This window comes from Amphibalanus amphitrite, unplaced genomic scaffold (genome assembly GCF_019059575.1).
Source record: "Amphibalanus amphitrite isolate SeventyFive unplaced genomic scaffold, NRLGWU_Aamphi_draft 000674F_arrow, whole genome shotgun sequence".
Taxonomy (NCBI): domain Eukaryota; kingdom Metazoa; phylum Arthropoda; class Thecostraca; order Balanomorpha; family Balanidae; genus Amphibalanus; species Amphibalanus amphitrite.
The window spans coordinates 127,415-143,979 of NW_024882168.1; the positions used below are offsets into that span (position 1 = coordinate 127,415).

Below are 16,565 nucleotides of genomic sequence, written 5' to 3' on the forward strand. Positions count from 1 at the left end.
ACAGTCTGATTAGCGCCGAGTTTTTCATATCCTCAATACAGCCGACCCGACAGCCACACAAGAGCCGCTGACATTATTAATTTACTTTCATGACACGACCGCCGGCCGAGCTGAGCTCCAGTCTCTCCAGTCTCACTACACATCCTGCAGTTTTCGGTTCACTCACAAACCCTGTCTCACGGAGCGGCGGAGGGCCGGCCACCTCTGACGTGCGCGTTGCGAGGTCACCTATCTCATGAGCTCAGTCCGAATCTCAGTGACAACTACTGACAGCCGCAGCAGAGGGCCGTTCATACCGGTGATTTATCTCTGTGCCGATTTAAGGCCGGTTCACACGAACATATCGCTGCGCAGATTCTGTGGCAGTGTAAAGGGCTGGACCGGACGCGAATCGCTCCACCCACCAGTCACCACACACAGACAGAGACAGGCATACAGACAGACACACAAACGGCAGGCAGACAGACACACAGACGACAGGCGGCGCCGGGCACTGGGCAGTCAGTGCTGACAGACAATGGACATCTGACTTGGCCAGCGCACAGTCGTTACACATGCAAGCATGAAAAACGACTCAACGCTTTGCATTGGAGATTTTCCAGTTCAATGAGCATATGTCAGACAGGCTACTTGAGCACAGCATGTCGTTAGTTCTACTCGATGTCGTCGCCGACGTGTATCGGCCCCAGACACGCATAGCATTTGGAGACCAGTTTCCTTTGGATGAGTCATTTTAGTTGTAAAGCCGAACAAACGAGGTGGCCTCGGACGAGTCAAATCTCTCAGCCACGGGCAATGATCTCATAGTAGCTGGGTGTCTTTGCTTCACAGTGACCGCATTTAAACATGCACAATATCGTAATTATATAGAGTCAAGGGGTGCTGAAATGAGGAACTAGCATATCGGTTACCTACACGTCCAAAAGCAATCATTACAAAATGGTCTCTGCCTGGATTTCCGCGACGAACAACGGATCGACAATCAAACCTGAGTCTGGCCAATCACTAACACTGGGCAGGTGTACCTAATTACAACCGGCAAATGACGAGGAGCTCCGACTGCTCTCTGTTTTCCTCGACATCATCACACGGCAGCGGTGTGGCATCGCTTTCTGTTGCTCCGACAGAAGTCATCCCCACACCGCCTGTTAGAGCGACAGGTTAGCCGCCGCAGCCGGCATCAAAGGCACGTCAGCTGTCGCGGCTGCTACAGGTCGACGACACGATGATACCCCAGCGGTAATTAAACGTGTGCTCCGCATGACACGTCACAAACCTGGTTATTTGTTTAAAAATGTAGTTGTGGTTTAAGTCATGTAGAACACGTTATTCTGTAGCTGCCTAATTATAACTTTCTTGTTTAATTAGAAACATGAGTAGGATGGCTCATTGCTTCGCGTGCCTGAATTAACAACAGAGTGACTTATCGATACCACAAAATCAAAACACAGCCGTCATAACCACCGGCGCCGGGTGGCCTCAGTGGTCCAGCAAACAGAAGAATCCCAACTATCACGCATGGGGCGACCGTGCACTGTCGAGTCGAGTGCAGATTGTAGCCGGGTCTCCAGACGGGATTCGAGTCGCCAACTGCACCAGGAATCCGGATCTGGCGAGCGCTGGCGCCGGGCTGTCCCTCCCCTCCCTCCCGACAGGAAAATACCCAGAATGGACATACCACTACCGGACCAAATTGGACCCGCTCTCTTGTTCGTCGACCACTCGAGCCACGCAATGGCCATTTCCTGACAGGACTCAGGCGTAAAAACAGCTCCGATGAGGGAAGAACGCAACAGGCCAGTCAGCAGTGACGCTACTCACCCTTTTGTTCCACGATTCTGGACAGAAAACAAAAAAGTAGCGCGAAATTTCCTACCATTTGACCACAAATACCGGAAGGGCTAACAGTATCGCGATAGGATCATAACGCTTGAAAAATCAACAAGCGTAGTAAGTGTCAGCTTAAGCTGCCACTTCCTCGCTAACAGTCGATTTTAGACACGCAAGTTGCACCGGCGACTGTTTGGGGAGTCTGAAGGAAGGAGTCACGACATCCGACCGAGCGTCACGGCGAGTCACGACTCGTGACGAGCGCCGTGACGGACGCCGCCCACACACAGCGCCGAGACGTTTGAACGCAGCTCGGTCAGGTCCACCGTCTGATACGATCCGTAACGGTTCGTGACGGACCATAACGACCCTCAGAGGGCGGTCTGTGACGTCAGAGGACAAGACGTCACCCCGTCCCCCGGCCGGCGAATCATCGCCCCATCAGCACCGCCGCCGACCCCGCCTCGGTGGCCGCCGTCCTTTGCTCTCGTTCCGCGTCAGAACAAAGGCTCGGGGACCATAGCGGCCCATAAAGAACACACCCATCATCCGACATACCTCGGCGGCAGCTCAGAAGCGCGCCGGCGAGCCCTCCTCAGCCGGGCCGGTCCGAGCGGCGCACGCGGCCCAGCCCCGCGCGGCCAGCCGCATTCTTTCGCCGGCCACGTTCCGGCTTTGTTCTGGCGGCCTCTCACGGCATGGGCTCGGCTCGAGACGGGCCGCGGTGCACGGCGAGAGGCGCCGCGGGGCATCGGGGAGTGGTCCGGTCCAGAGAGCCGAGCAGGGCAGAGCAGGGTAGGGCAGGCCAGCAGAGATGAGGATGTAATTATAGTAGCCAGGTGGCAAAAACCTCTCAGCTCGGCACAGGAGAAAGAGGATAAAGCAGACCAACTGCATGGCCATGGAAACGGATTTAAGCTCACCACAACAAAGTGGTTGTTCGACCTTGGGCTCATATGCATCCACAATCTCTCCCAGATGTCTGAGAGGGAACACGGACGCTGATCTCGCGTCTCCGTCCGGCTCCGGCCGCCTGTCAGTCACCGTTCTCCCCACTGAGGATTACGGGCTACGGCTCCTCCCTCCCTCCCGCCCCGGCTGACGAGACATGACAGATCCCTGATGGACAGGCCGGCAGGACGGACAAATATGCAGGCGAGATGGGGGACGGCAGTGGGCGGGTAGACGGACCCGGACGGACCGACAGGCGAGGGAGTGGACGGACGAACGGATAGGCGGATGGACGGAAGGACTGGCAGGCGAGGGAGCACTGGAAAGCCTGCCTCTACTGTAGAAAAAGGCCCTCCTGCCCATGATCTTACAATGGGCAGGGTAACGGACGCCACTGTCACCTGGCTCCCCAGTGCGACATCCGCCACTGCCTGGTCCCGTCTTTACCCTTCCTCTGCCCTTCCCTGTCCTGTCAAGGGTTACCCCACATGGCGCCACATGGGCGGCAGATGCGGCCTTGGCCGGCCGAGTTTCGGCCCAGGAGGCCGGTTTTTGTCCGGCTTTTGAGCCGGCCAGTTTTGTGGATTTACCCCGTAACCTCAAAGGCATCCTCTCGGGAAGAGTTGCAGCCAAAAGACCGAGGCACTTCGCTAACCGGCCAAATTGTCTGAGACGTATTTTTATCATTCGCACCTGCAACCGAGCAGCCTTGCAGCAAATAACTTTTAATCGTGCCGAGCCGGAATCGGCGCCGGCTCCACAAACAAGTGACTGTGCAGTGTGCAGCGACCAGTCTCCCGTCCACAGAGTCGGACTCAGAGACCGGCGACCCTTCGGGCGGCGGCCCGGCTCCCGGCGGAGCACGGCTGCACGCGAGGGGTCGTATTTGGTGCGGACCGGCCGCGGTAGCCCGTCTGACCGGCACCAAACCAAACAATCAATCACAGGAGACCTGCGTAGGGCGCCGCCCGGCCAGTATCACTGCAAGTGCGCGCTAAGCCGCTCTCAGGACGACGCGGGTCGCAGGCGCTGATCCGGTGTAGCCAAGTGGCGCAGAGAATCGGCATTAATGCAAATCACCTCACCGTTGGTGCAGCACTAAGCTAAGCATAACTCAGCTACTTTGTGCCCGCGGAAAAGCCCTACACAGGTTCTAAGATTCTCGATGAGCTGACGCTTGTTAGCCGAGTACCGAAATAGAAACCACAGAACACAGAAAAATACTGCAGAAGCATTTAGCGGAGAGTCTGCAAATCCCCTACCCGGAGCTACACAGCAGTCTCAGTTTCCTGGACGGTAAATTGATTCAGCGAACGTCATTTGGAACAACAGCTACACTTAGCACGCTAATAGCCCGCCCGAGCACACACGCTGAGGGGCCAGCCGGCCCGTTTCGGCGTCCGGCGCGGCGGCAATGACAAGGTTCCCCAAAGTGCTGTTCGCCGTGCCAGCTGTCACCGTACAATTACCGACATGCAGTGGCGGCGCGGGGCGCCCTGCGCGCTCTCAGCCCCACGGAGCCGCCAATTACAGGTCGTTAGGTGACCGCGCGGTCGCCCAGCACGGCCACTTCTCACCTCCTGAACTGCCGCGGGTGTCACTGCCGGGCTGGTCTTTGTCGGCCGTCCGCAGGGCACGCTACGGCAAACGGTTACCTCCTAACCACACCAATGACACCGCGCCTTGACACCGCGCCCTGACACTGCGCGCTGCCACCCTGCAGGTCAGCCAACCCTCCACAACAGCCGGTCGTCTCCAGAAGCACTGCGGCGGCCATCACCACTCGTACCTCGGCCGCCGGGCCCGCGGCCAGGGCCGTTCCCAGTCATTAGCGCACAGTCACCGTCCGTAATGACACCGGCGGGAGGCGAGGGGTGCCGCGGCGGCGGCACTGGTCGGGTGGAGAGGACAGAAGGTGAGCGGTGCAGCTCTCCCAGTGCGCCGCCGCGGTGCGAGCACGGCCGAGTGGGGACACGAAAGTAAAGGCTTAGAGGGAAGTACCTGGGGGAATAATAAGATACCTGCATTCATAGTATGAACCATCAGCCACCTGGTGCTGGCTCATTTTCCTTTTCCCAGTTCTCTGCAGAAAGGACTGAGACACGAGGAGGAGCTTTCATCACACTTACACAAGCTGGGGAGACCGCCTAGTGAAATTGGTCGAATCAGACCCTTGTGAAAACCTTTGAAGTCCTCACACAATGTCTCTCACTGTCGAGGAATAATCAAACTTTCATCATTACATCACCATCGATACAGACACCTGCGCTCTATTATTCCACCACCGTGGGAACGGCAATTCTCAGAGAAACAAGTCAACGAACGAAGACACGACAGAATCCGCGGCGATCTCGACGGACTGAAGTGGTAATCACACCCAAACCGGCCACTCACTGACTCAGTTGACTCAGCGGCGCCGGAAATGACTCAGCTCGGTCGAGTCACGACCGGGGCCGTTTCGGCCCGTCCCTGTGGCTTCAATCGGCTCCATTACGACCGAAACTTCCGTCTCGCGGTCAGCCTATGACGAGCGACTTCAGTTCACCGCCGAACCGACTGCCTTCGAAGCATTAGCATTAGATGAGCATCGCCTTGGGGCCGAACAAAAAGGCGCCGAGCGCCGGGCCCGACGGTTGGCAGGGACGCCGGCGGCGACTCGGACAGCCCATCTCGGACGCTCGACAAACCGCGGCAAAAACGGACTCCGCCGGCGCCAGAGGACGGCTGCGGTGGCGGCGGTGGTGGTTGTGGTAGCAAGCTGGCAGCGAACGACGCGGTGCAGGCGCCTCGAATAGCTCACGGCGCCGGCCCGCATACCACCACGTCACGGCGCACCGCGGGGGAGCATCTCCGTGCCGTCGGGTCTCGCATATCGCCGCCTCACACTCGCAAATCTGACGGCAGCGAACAGCGTCAGTCAGCTCAGAAAGAGATGTCCGTCAGAGATGTCCGCCAGCCGTCTCGTCAGCCTCACTGACCACTGAGCTGGGTCGGCGGCAGAGAACACTGGGCAGCGTCCGTTCGTCAACGTCTGAGCGAGCTCACGAAATTCCGCAGCTGACAGATACTTAGGATGGCCATTGGGCCGAGATTCTTCGTCCGGTTCCCTCACAAATCCTGATCGGTCTGCAGGTAGGTAGATGAGCTGAGCGTCCACCGCAGAGCGACTACGCATATGTCCGAATGACTCCCAAGTCACAAGTCGTATCCCTGGGAGCCATTCAGACCTCCATACCTCCAAATGGAATCCCAGCGGCCCGCAACAGTAGACTCGTGACAGGTCCTCCCCAGCACACTGCCGCGCCAGCGGCACGTCATTGTCAGCCTGCACGTCACAGGCTGTCACGATCTCTGCAGGAGCTCCAATCAGCACGGCTTCCGCTGCCGCCGAGCTGCCGGTCTGCAATCCCTGGACAGCGCCACTGGTGCCTGTCTCGGGCCCATCACAACGAGGTCTGCGGGACGTCCGGCGCCTGTCAGTGTCGTCTGCATGCTGTCGTTCAGCCATCCGTTGAACGGTCCGTCGTAGTACTTTCAACCGTAGTACCATCGTGCGCCGTACTGTCAGCTGTCGTACCATCAGCCTTGACCGTCCCTATCCTCAGTCCTTTCTTTTCGTCACCACGCCGTGCTCTGCGCACCATACCAGCCTAAGCCCAGCTATGCCGAGAAGGGTTTGAGACTAATGTCCCGGTCACCGTATCGAGCCGAAACTCCGTGTCGTGGCTCGCGGCTGAGGCTGAGACCCCGTGTCGCGGTCCGCCGTGCCGAGATCCTACCCCGTGGTGTCGTGGTCGCCGTGTCGAGCTCATACCCCGTGTCGCGGTCGCCGTGTCGCGGTGACATCTGCCGGCGCCATGTCGCCGCTCGTTTGTCTCAATTACGCCGGCGCGGGCCATGTGGCCGCCCGACAGGCCCCATTCATCACCGCCTGCAACGACACGGCACGTCCGCCGGTGCCGGCCACGGCGCCGGCGCACGAGCCAGACGGACGGACGGAGACGCGGTGACGGGTCCAGCTGATACCCTCAACACCGGGGGTTGACCAGGGCGGGGCAGCTGGTGACAACAGCACACAGCACGCAGCTCAATGGAGCCCTTGACCACAGACGGCATTGCACACCATGCTGCTGATTGTTGGTGGCTTAGCCTGGGCCGGTTTGAGAGGATGTCGTGAGTTCAGAATACCTAAGGCTAAATCACTCACAACTTTGTAGACGGCGTCGTCTCATCCAGCCCGCTATGCGGCGCACAAATCTGACATCACGCAGAGGACCGTTTATGTAAGACGTGCAACCCTGCATGCACTTGTTCTGGTTACAGCTCCAGTCTGCATCGTCCGTCAGGATTTAACCAGCCATTCGCAGTAAGGACCGTTTGTTCTCCACGCCTCCTGCCAGCGCGCAGAAAGCTTCCATGAAGCGACGCTGTTTGTTTTCTGGATATACGCCGCACACTCGCATTCCCCACATACATGTCTGTCCACCCTCAGCCTCGCTCTCAACACAGCGGACATACTGAGGCGTTAGAACGTCCCACGCACCGGCCGGCGCCGCCATTCCGTGCCGTATAAAGCTCGCTATGCGGCCCCGCCCGGCAGCTGGTCGACCGGCGACGTTCGGCGCGCCGCGACTCCGACAGGTGACACTCGGTTCCTTCATCTGACCGGACCGACAGCCGACCGCTGGGATTTGACACGACCGCACGTGATCGGACAATAGAAATTGGGTATTTATGGCCTCGGCTGAAGACCGGATACACTGACACGCGCCACACGGGTGACACGAAGCTCGAGCCACGCGCAACTCGACGCGCACAAATGGACCAGCAGACCCTGGGACGGTCGGATGTCACGAGCGGACGGGTGGCGCAGGGCGTTTGTGCTGACGGGTCCAGAACAGAGGCGCACTGTTTCAGGGGTCTCCCGGAGGCCATCGAGGGACGCCAGCCGTTGGAGAGAGGGCGGGGGACGCCCGAGAGAGGGCGGGGAGGGGCGCGGGACGCCCAGAGAGGGCGGACAGACATCGGAAGGAGGGCGCGGCCGTCCGTGGGCGGCCATTAGCGCTTCGTTCCGTGCAGCCGCCCCTCTCACTCGAGAGATCGGTATTCATGAGCCGCGGAGAGAGAGGTGGACAGAGAGAGGGAGGAGTGGGAGATGGAACGAGAGAGGGATGAGAGGCATAGGGGAGAGAGGGAGAGAGGAGCTATTGGAGTGGAGAGGCTAGCAGAGTGAGAGGGGGAGACAGACGACTCTCCATGGACCACCAGCGATGCGCTGATCGGTGGCGGCCCGTCGCGGCAGAGAGGTAACTATCGGCCGCCGGGGGAGCAAAGACCGGCGCGGCGGCCCGCCGCGCCGGTCACGAGGTCATGCTGAGAGAAACGGCCCACCACCGTCATAGAGACGGCCGAACCGGTCGGGTTGCGGCGGCCGCGACTGGAAACTGATTACCGCGTCCAATGTCGATAATGACCTGCTATCTAATCACGTAACGAGCCGGATCTCGGCGGCCGCGGGCGACGCTCGCCAGCTCCGGCTTCTCTCGGCTCGGAGCTCCGTTACAGCGAGACTCCACTCGGCTCGGCTTGGCTCGGCTCTCAGCTCTACTCGGTTCGGACACGTTCCTCCGCAGCGGGCAGGACTTCGGTCGGTCCTCGCCCGGCCGGTGTCCGCCTCGTCGCGCCCCGCCCCGGTGCCGGCGATGGCATCAGCGCATCGTCCATTATACGACGGCCCATCGCCGATGGAGCGTGATGGCGGCGCAGGCTGCAGCCGCGCCGCCGGTGGTCCGCGGCCGGCGCCGCCCGCGTCGGGCGCGACCCGTTACCCGCAGCAGGGCGAGCGACACTCGAGAGCGCACCGCGAGGGGCCGAACACAGTCTGCATCCGGCCGCCCGCCCACCGGCGCCTTCCTGGCGCTCTCGATGTTCCCCGTGCGTGGCTGGGGACAAGTGAGTGGCGCACGGGACCACCACCGCTGCGCCGCCCGTCTAGCAGCTACCACCATCACCTCCGCAGCCGCCCGCCGCCGCCATCGCTGGTGAGGCGGCGTGACAGGAAGATGATACGGGCCGATGATGAAGAGGAGAGAGGGACGCCGTCCCGGAGAGCCGACGGCGGCGCCGATAACGGCCGACGGAGGCGGCGCGCGGCGTGCCGGGGTGCGTAAACAGGCGCCGGGCGGCGCTCTACCGACCTCTCCTCCCTCTCCCGGTGGTGGCACCGAGCGGCGGGCGGCGACTCCCCGTCGGTGGTGTGGGGCGCGCGGCCGGCGCCACTGAGGTCGGAGGGTCGGGGTCAGCCACTGACCCCGGGCCATACCGGCGGAGCGGCGGACACTCCCGTCGGATCACGGCGAAAACACGAACAGGCATGGCCGGAGAGTGGAGGCAGCTGAGCACTGAGCAGGGCCGATAGAGGAGGGTGAGCGGCCCGGCGTGGGAGGGAACAGCCGGGTGGGTACGATAGGGATGGACGTATAAGGCCTGAACGGAGTAACATCACAGGAACGCCCAACACTATATCGAGTATCGACCCTCGGACCTACCGCCGCTCAGAAACCTCGAACCCATGCCCGCTACTGACTGCTGGTAACATCCTTCTGAGTCGGCGTTTCTCCGGCGGCTGCCGTCTGGGTCCCGAGACCACCCGCAGGGCCGAGCCACAGACCCACCGCGCGTGGCAATTTACAGAATGGCCCCAGAGCTGACGGCAGCGGCAGCCTTGGCCGCGCCGGCCGGCCTAGCGCAGCGTCCGCCGCCTCTCCGCCACGGGAGAAGTCCGATGACGAATATGCGGCTGGCGGGCGCTCCAGCGGCGCCCCGGGCGCCCAGCGGGTGTCGGGGCGCCGCGGGCGGCTGAGGCGCCGCAGGTGCGCCGCATCCGCCTCAGAACGGCCGCCGCACGCCGCGCTGGCATATCCGCCGCGCTGTAGGAATTCGGGGGAGCACGCCGCGATCAGAGCCACATCCGGCGGCTGGGCGCTGTCACAACACTGCCGACACGACGGAATCGGCCACCGAACCGGGCGCCTAGAGGCAGTACAAACCTCCTCAAAACTCACTGACCCCGTCTTTAGCCATTCCTTCTCCCTCCACGGCCCGTCTCTCACCTGGCGCGGCCGGCGTCAGCCGCATGGCGCCGGCCGCGGCCACTTGAGCCCATCTGGCGGTCACGCCGCCGGCAGGCACCCTCTTGCCGTGTATCTCGTCATGCTGATGAACGCCGGCCATAAACAGGCAGCGCGCCGGCCCGCGCTGCAGCGCCGCGGTCCGATCGGCACGCCGCGCGGCAGGTGGCCACTCGGAGCGCGGCGCGTCGATGATTTGTGCTTTCTGACGGCCGCCGAGTGAGCGGTCATGCGGCACGTCCGTGGGTGCTGATCGGCGAAAGATGACCGACGGCAACTGACGCTGCCGTCGAGCGGCATTCAGCACTGGGTAGGACGGATTCACGCCGACAGGTGTGACGATCTCTGGCCTCCAGAGAATCTCCCTAGTCTAACTTAGTGCCGGTCGCAGCGGCCCTGAGTCATGCTGGGGTCAGCCGCAGCGCCAGGCCGGCCTCAGTCACCGGTCAGCGGCAGCAGGCGTCACAGATTGGCCGCCATAAAAGCCTCTCCGTCCGTGGGAGAGACGGAGAGAGAGAAGGCGCCGCGCGAAGGCCAGCCGAGGTGAGGAATGCGCTGAGTCGCGCGGCCGAGCGAACCTCGGCGGCCCTCGCGCGGCTCTCGTCTTTCTGCTCGGGGCGCGGCGAGGAGCCGGCCGCCCGAGGAAGTCATTTATCCAGAGGGCTGTTCACGGGCCCTGTGTGCGGTCAGACCGCACACAGCCTCCAAGCTCCTCCCACTGCGTCCCTACGTCAGCCTTCCGTCACCGCACACAGCGACCGCTGTGGCCGGTCGGGACTGGCCACAGCGGACCGTCCACCGCACGCAGCCGTGACGTCAGAGCCGCCTACCCATCCCCTACCCCCACGCCTGCTGGACGCTCCGCACACACCGCACGCAGCAGTGTGCGGTGCCCGTGAACAGCCCTCAGCTGTCAGACCATTCGCGAGGTGTGAAACCTGCCGCTAAACGCTTTACCGAGCGTGTCTGGATCCAGGCGCGACTCGGCTGAGCGCACACAAACAACCAACGCCCATCGGCCGAGGGCGCAGTCTCGGGGTCCCATCACAGTCCCACCCGGCGGCTCACAGGTCCCATCGCAGCCCCGCCGGACGCTCCTGGCCGGGGCGGTCCAGTCCGACCAGGGACGCACCTGAGTGCGCCCCTGGTCGCCGCGCGGCGATACCGCGGGTCCGCGCGGGTCTCCACGGCTGTTGGCCCTGTCAGCGCCGTCCCTCCCGCCTGACAAATGGCTCCACGGGACGCAGTTACCCCTCCTCTCCCTCCCGCGTGACCGCTTCCGAGCGCTCCTGAAACTCCACTCCTCTCCCTTTGACCCCACCCCACCCACGACGCACCGACGGCATTCCACCGGATCAGCTGGGCTTCCGAGCGAACGGCTGCCGATGTGCTGCCAGGACTGCCACACAACAGCTCGGAATGCGCTAATTGGGTCTGGCGATGCCCGCCGGGGGAGGTGGATTATCTGGCTCAGACCCCGGGCGCGCACCTTTCGGCGGATGACGCTCAATCGGCCGATTCACGGACAAGGGATGGGGTAGGGATGAATGAGGGAGAAGGGTGAATCCCGGACGCCCCCGCAATCGTTGGGATAGCGCGGTCATCAGACGAGAGACGGGATGGGACACGTGACGAGGCAGGACGAAAAAGACAGCGGAGGCCACGACGGCAAACGCTGAGGCCACACCTGCAAACCAGAAGATAGAGTGGGGAGAAGAGAGAACAGAAATGACCGAGACTGTCAAAGATGGGTCTCGGTGGAAGCTGAAACTAGCTTATGACGAAGTCCGTGTCTGAAAACGACAACCATCTGAAATATAGTTAAATCTCGTCCGAGACGTTCATGGTCAAGTGCCACTCCACTGTGCCCCTCTCAGTCCGTCCGTTCGTCGGTCCGGCGGCGGCGCGGATGAATCGTCCGCGTGTCTCTCGCACCTCGTCCGGCCCCGGTCGGCGCCGGCGCCGGCGGCGGCAGCCGACACCGACTCCCTGTGCCCCTGTCATCATACAGCAGGTGACGTCAGCGTCCAACAGACCCCGCTCACTGCGCGGCGGACGGCAATCGGTCCTAATCACCGGCCCGGAGCCCGGCGCCGCGCTGTTGAGACGCCGCGCGGCGGCCGGGTGATGACGTGCTGGGGCGCAGCCGAAGATCGGTGAACGGAGGGGCGCAGGCTGTAGAGGGCAGGACAGAGGGCCGCTATGGAAGGCCACTGAGAGCCGCTACGGAGGGCCACTGAGGCCGTACCACGCTCTGGGAGTCAAAGGGCTGCGAGGACCACTCCAAGGCCACTAAGGTCGCATTACGCCTGAGAGAAGAGCTCCAACTTTCAACGACCACTGCCGAGGGCCACCGAGGACAAGACATGTTTAATACGAGAGCTCTGAGGGCCGAAACACAGAGTCAACATAGATCGCACAGATCGTACAGCATAGCACCGCACACCTGTGGGCTGCTGGTGCAGAGAAACTCAGTCATCACCAAAATTAGACGTGCCTCTTTTGACACTCCAATCATTATCATTCATTACATCGCGGCATTAGGCGTCAGACTCATCACGCGGTAACGCGTTTATTATTCTCACGGTACATCCGTGTGAGAACCGGACTGCGGGCTTCTTTGGAGTCGGCTCGGCAGGACTAAAAACGGGTTTTCTTTCATCACGCCATGACAGAGCTGTGAAAAGGATGTGTCACCTGACACCGCTGGTTAGGACGCACATCTGCGGCGGGGTGTCCATGTCCTGCGAACCGCGCCGGATATGTCCGTCCAGCGCGTCTCTCGTCTCTCTTTGATTGATGTGTGCCGCGCACAGAGGTACCCACAACTCATGATGGTTTTCACTGGAGTGGAGTCTCCCAGTGAGACTGAAGCAGTGAAACTGTCGTTTGGCTAACGAAAAACGACCAGACAACGCCGCTGCAACGCTACACTGAATCACAGAGATTGAGATACACCGATGAGAGCTGTGCGTCAGATTGAAATTACATGGCACTGATTCCATAGCCCAAAATATTCCACACTCATCGTTGGAGTACAGTACGAGCCAGGCACGGACCCGAGGTGCCGACAGCCGGCGAGCCGCGAGGTCAGGTCGGGTCAGGGCCGCCCTCACTCTCCTCCGCTCTGCGCCACGGCCGGTGGACGGGGCGGCTGCAGCGGCGCCCACCACCGACGGGCAGCGGCTGCAGCCTGCGTTATCAGTCCGGCCAGAGCCGTCCTGACAGACACACACGGGAGGAGGGCAGGGGAGAGGAGAGGCGCCAGGCAGTCGGACGCACACCACTGGCCAGTGCAGAGAGAGGAGGACGCTGGACAGGGCCGGTAGGTGGTGGAGCGCCGCCCATTCCAGTGGCAGGGCGGTGACCATTCAAGGAAAGTTTTGCCTCACCAGTTTCTCCTACGTAACCCGAGAGGTTGATCGGTAAGGTGCAGCAATGTGATTATAAAGCGAACAAAACATTCAAACGTCAGCTCTGTTGTCGTATATGGGTCTGCCGACCAGTAACCACTAAGAATTCCGGAATTTCCGCGGTGATTCAACCCAGTTTAAGCGCATGAGCTGGTTCAAAAAGGGCAGCCAAAGTAGCCCGACCAACACCTCACAACTCGTGAACACCGCGGTTCTATGACCAGCGACACGGGCCTCCCCTCCCACTGAACTCCGTCCGTGTAAAAACACCGGCCCGCGACACGGCTCGGGACGCGTGTCGCCGGCTCCCCTCCAATATAAATACCCACCCTCGTGAGCGGGCGGAGGGCGCACGCACCACCGCCACCGTCCTCGTTCAGCCTCGGCGGCTGGCAGCGCGCCTAACAAGCGGCGCGGTGAGACAAAAACGCCGATCTGCCGGCACGTACCTGAGCAACGGACACGTGTTGACTCTCCGACGGCGACGGAACGGCGCCGGTCGAGTGCAGATTCCGTGGAGATAGTTGGCACGGGATGCGATCTCTTCCACTGATCACCACACTCCTCTCCGCACACCGTCTGCTTCACTGAGCCGCACTCTCGGCTCTGAGCGCACACAAACACACTGCGTCGCGTCCGGACCCGGCACGGCACACACCCTCCGCGGCGCCTCTTCTCAAACAACTGGCGGCGCTAGCGGCGGCGGCGGCGGGCCGCGCGCCCGCCCAGCCGGCCGCTGTTGTGATTGGCCGGCGCCGAGCGCGGCGTCTCGGCCCGAGGGGGGACGCACCTCAGAGGCCGGCTCCGTCCATGTAGCCGCTCCGTTCGGCCTGGAGCATAGCCGGCACGCTGTCAGCGACATCGCACTAACTCATTAACTCATACACACGCGCACATGACACACACGCATACACACACGAGAGAGTGGAAGGGAGGCGCGTACAGCCCGCAGTACGGTGGGGCGGGCCTACGGCAGGTGGACAGCGGGAGAGGGTTAGAGTGGAGGAGTGGGGACTGGGGACGGGACGGACGCACCTGACAGCCAGGAGAGCGCTGTTTGTTTCTGGCACGCGGAGGGACGCGCGATTCGCTGCGTCACCTAGCGCCGGCCCGACACCCTTTGTGCTCGGCCCGAAAAGGTAATGACCGCGCCGGGATTGGCGCCCCGCGCTCTCCACCAACCGTCAGCCGGCAACGGGCGGGGACGGTCGAAGGTGGAAGGGAGGGATGGTAATGGGAGTGGGGAGTGTCAACAGGGGAACAAACACGCTACTGAAGTGGTGGATGCGCCTGAAAGGGGGAGCAACACAACACAACGCAGCTAAACCGAGGGACAAATAAGACGAGTGTTTTGCACAGTGGATCCTGAATGACAAAAAACGACTAGAGAAGTGATAACCATGACAGTCACACAACAGCAGAAACCAGTACAGACTTTAAACTACAGCAGCCCGACCCAAAGTCTGACACCCTCTGGGCCGCAACCCTCTCTCACAGTTTCACCCCGGAGTGGGTAACGATTCGCGAAGACGCGCCCGCCCGCCCGCCCGCTTCTCTCCATCCGTCAGGAGAGGCCGGCGGCGTTCCGTGCCGTCCCGCGGTCGGCGATCGGTGCCGGGCACGATCTACGTGATCGGCGCCCATGGCGGCCCGAGCCGCGCCGAGCTCCGGCCGCCGCCGGGGCGCCGGTGTGCCCGCCGCCAGCGGCCGATAATTGCTGGATAGCGAGCAGAGCAGACGTTCTCACCGAGCAGACATCACGCCCGGCCGGCCGTCTGCACGGAGACGAGAAACAAACTAATAATACGGACAGACGGCCGCGCCGGTGGGTGGTTGAACTATCCAGAAACTGATGTCTGATTAATTCCGGCAGACGATTCGTCACGTCCGACATACAAACAGCAGAGGTGCGCCAGAATTTTTAGTCAGCGACGCGCAGTTTACAGCTTGCAAGAAACGAATGCAGAGAAGCAAACCCGGTCTGATTCCGATGATAGGAACATTGCGCAAGTGAAGGGCGACTGTCCGCGACCACCAGTGTCCGGAAATGTTAGCATGTAGTCTGTCGTGTGTCGACAATCTAGCCATCTTCGGTGAGTGGAGAGCTACAACCCGGGAAGCAGCGTGTCGAATACAGAGATCACCGAACCGGATACAACCCGTCAGCGAGTACAGTTTCGCCATTCACCGAGCAATATGAAAATCAACAACCGGAAAGATGGAATACAGACGACCGATTCAGCAGCACGTCTTGACGAAACAAGATACCAGCGATCTTGTTTTCACCACACGGCCACCGCAAATGATCAGGGTCACCGTATCTCTGTCTGTAAACACGCCACAACATCCGCTAGGTCCACTCTAAAACTACCAGCGGACCAATACGCACCCAAACACGCCCAATAATTATAGGTTTGCTGGCGAAGGAGGCTTTGCTACTAGTGGTGAGCGGTGGTGAGGGAGACCTTGAAAACTGCTCTTCAAGTTTAAAAGACAAACGCTCTCGCTGACGCTCTCTCCATTCCAAAGAGCTAGGGGGCCAACTAACTTGGCTCGACATGAGACGCAATCTGCCCCTCCCTTTGACGAGCCGCCCTTTCCGGCGAACAATCAGCTGATACGAGACAAGAAATGTGACTGAAATGTCCGCTGGATTTTATACACCCCAATAAATCCCGATGGAGTGCGGACTGTTTGGCTTCTGGGAAAGTGAGTACAATAGTCATCGGGACATTTTGAAATGTATCGAGCCCCTATCACCGGCCTAGGGCGAAGCGGGTAGAAAGTAGCCCAAAATAAAGGTAAGGTAAGGTCCATACGAAGCCCAATGGCATTATTTTATAGCGACAATGTAGTTTCACTGATCGTTCCATTCAATAGGCACTTCCTATACCGTTCATAACGCAACTAGGTAGAAACTAGAAAGTTATCTTAACGGTACGTACCGCAGTCACCCGTATCAAAACATGAAAATTAAACTTATCGGATGCATTGCAAGCAGGATGATATTACAATGGTTGCGGTACACGACTCCTGATGAGCCTATTCGGTTTATATGGTAATATTATTGAGTTTACCGCCTGAGCGAGCACTGAATCTGACCGGTCCTCAGTGGTGTGCACACTGCCCAGTGTCCTTGGACGGAACACGAATCGAACAGATAAGGATTAGGGCTATTATTTTTGGCGTGATCGACAGATCACGATTTACAAAGACGCGCCGAAGAACAAGACAACGGCGA

At 60.7% G+C, this 16,565-nt stretch overlaps 1 protein-coding gene across 2 annotated transcripts in view; it reads right to left on the reverse strand.

The window, feature by feature from the left end:
- Positions 1 to 16,565, reverse strand: part of LOC122364396 (interference hedgehog-like) — a 54,463-nt gene that overhangs the window by 33,797 nt on the left and 4,101 nt on the right. For both annotated transcript variants that reach the window (XM_043334719.1, XM_043334718.1), the window contains exon 2: positions 13,774 to 14,154. The gene's annotated coding sequence lies outside the window, so the exon portion shown is untranslated. The remainder of the gene's footprint in view (positions 1 to 13,773; positions 14,155 to 16,565) is intronic.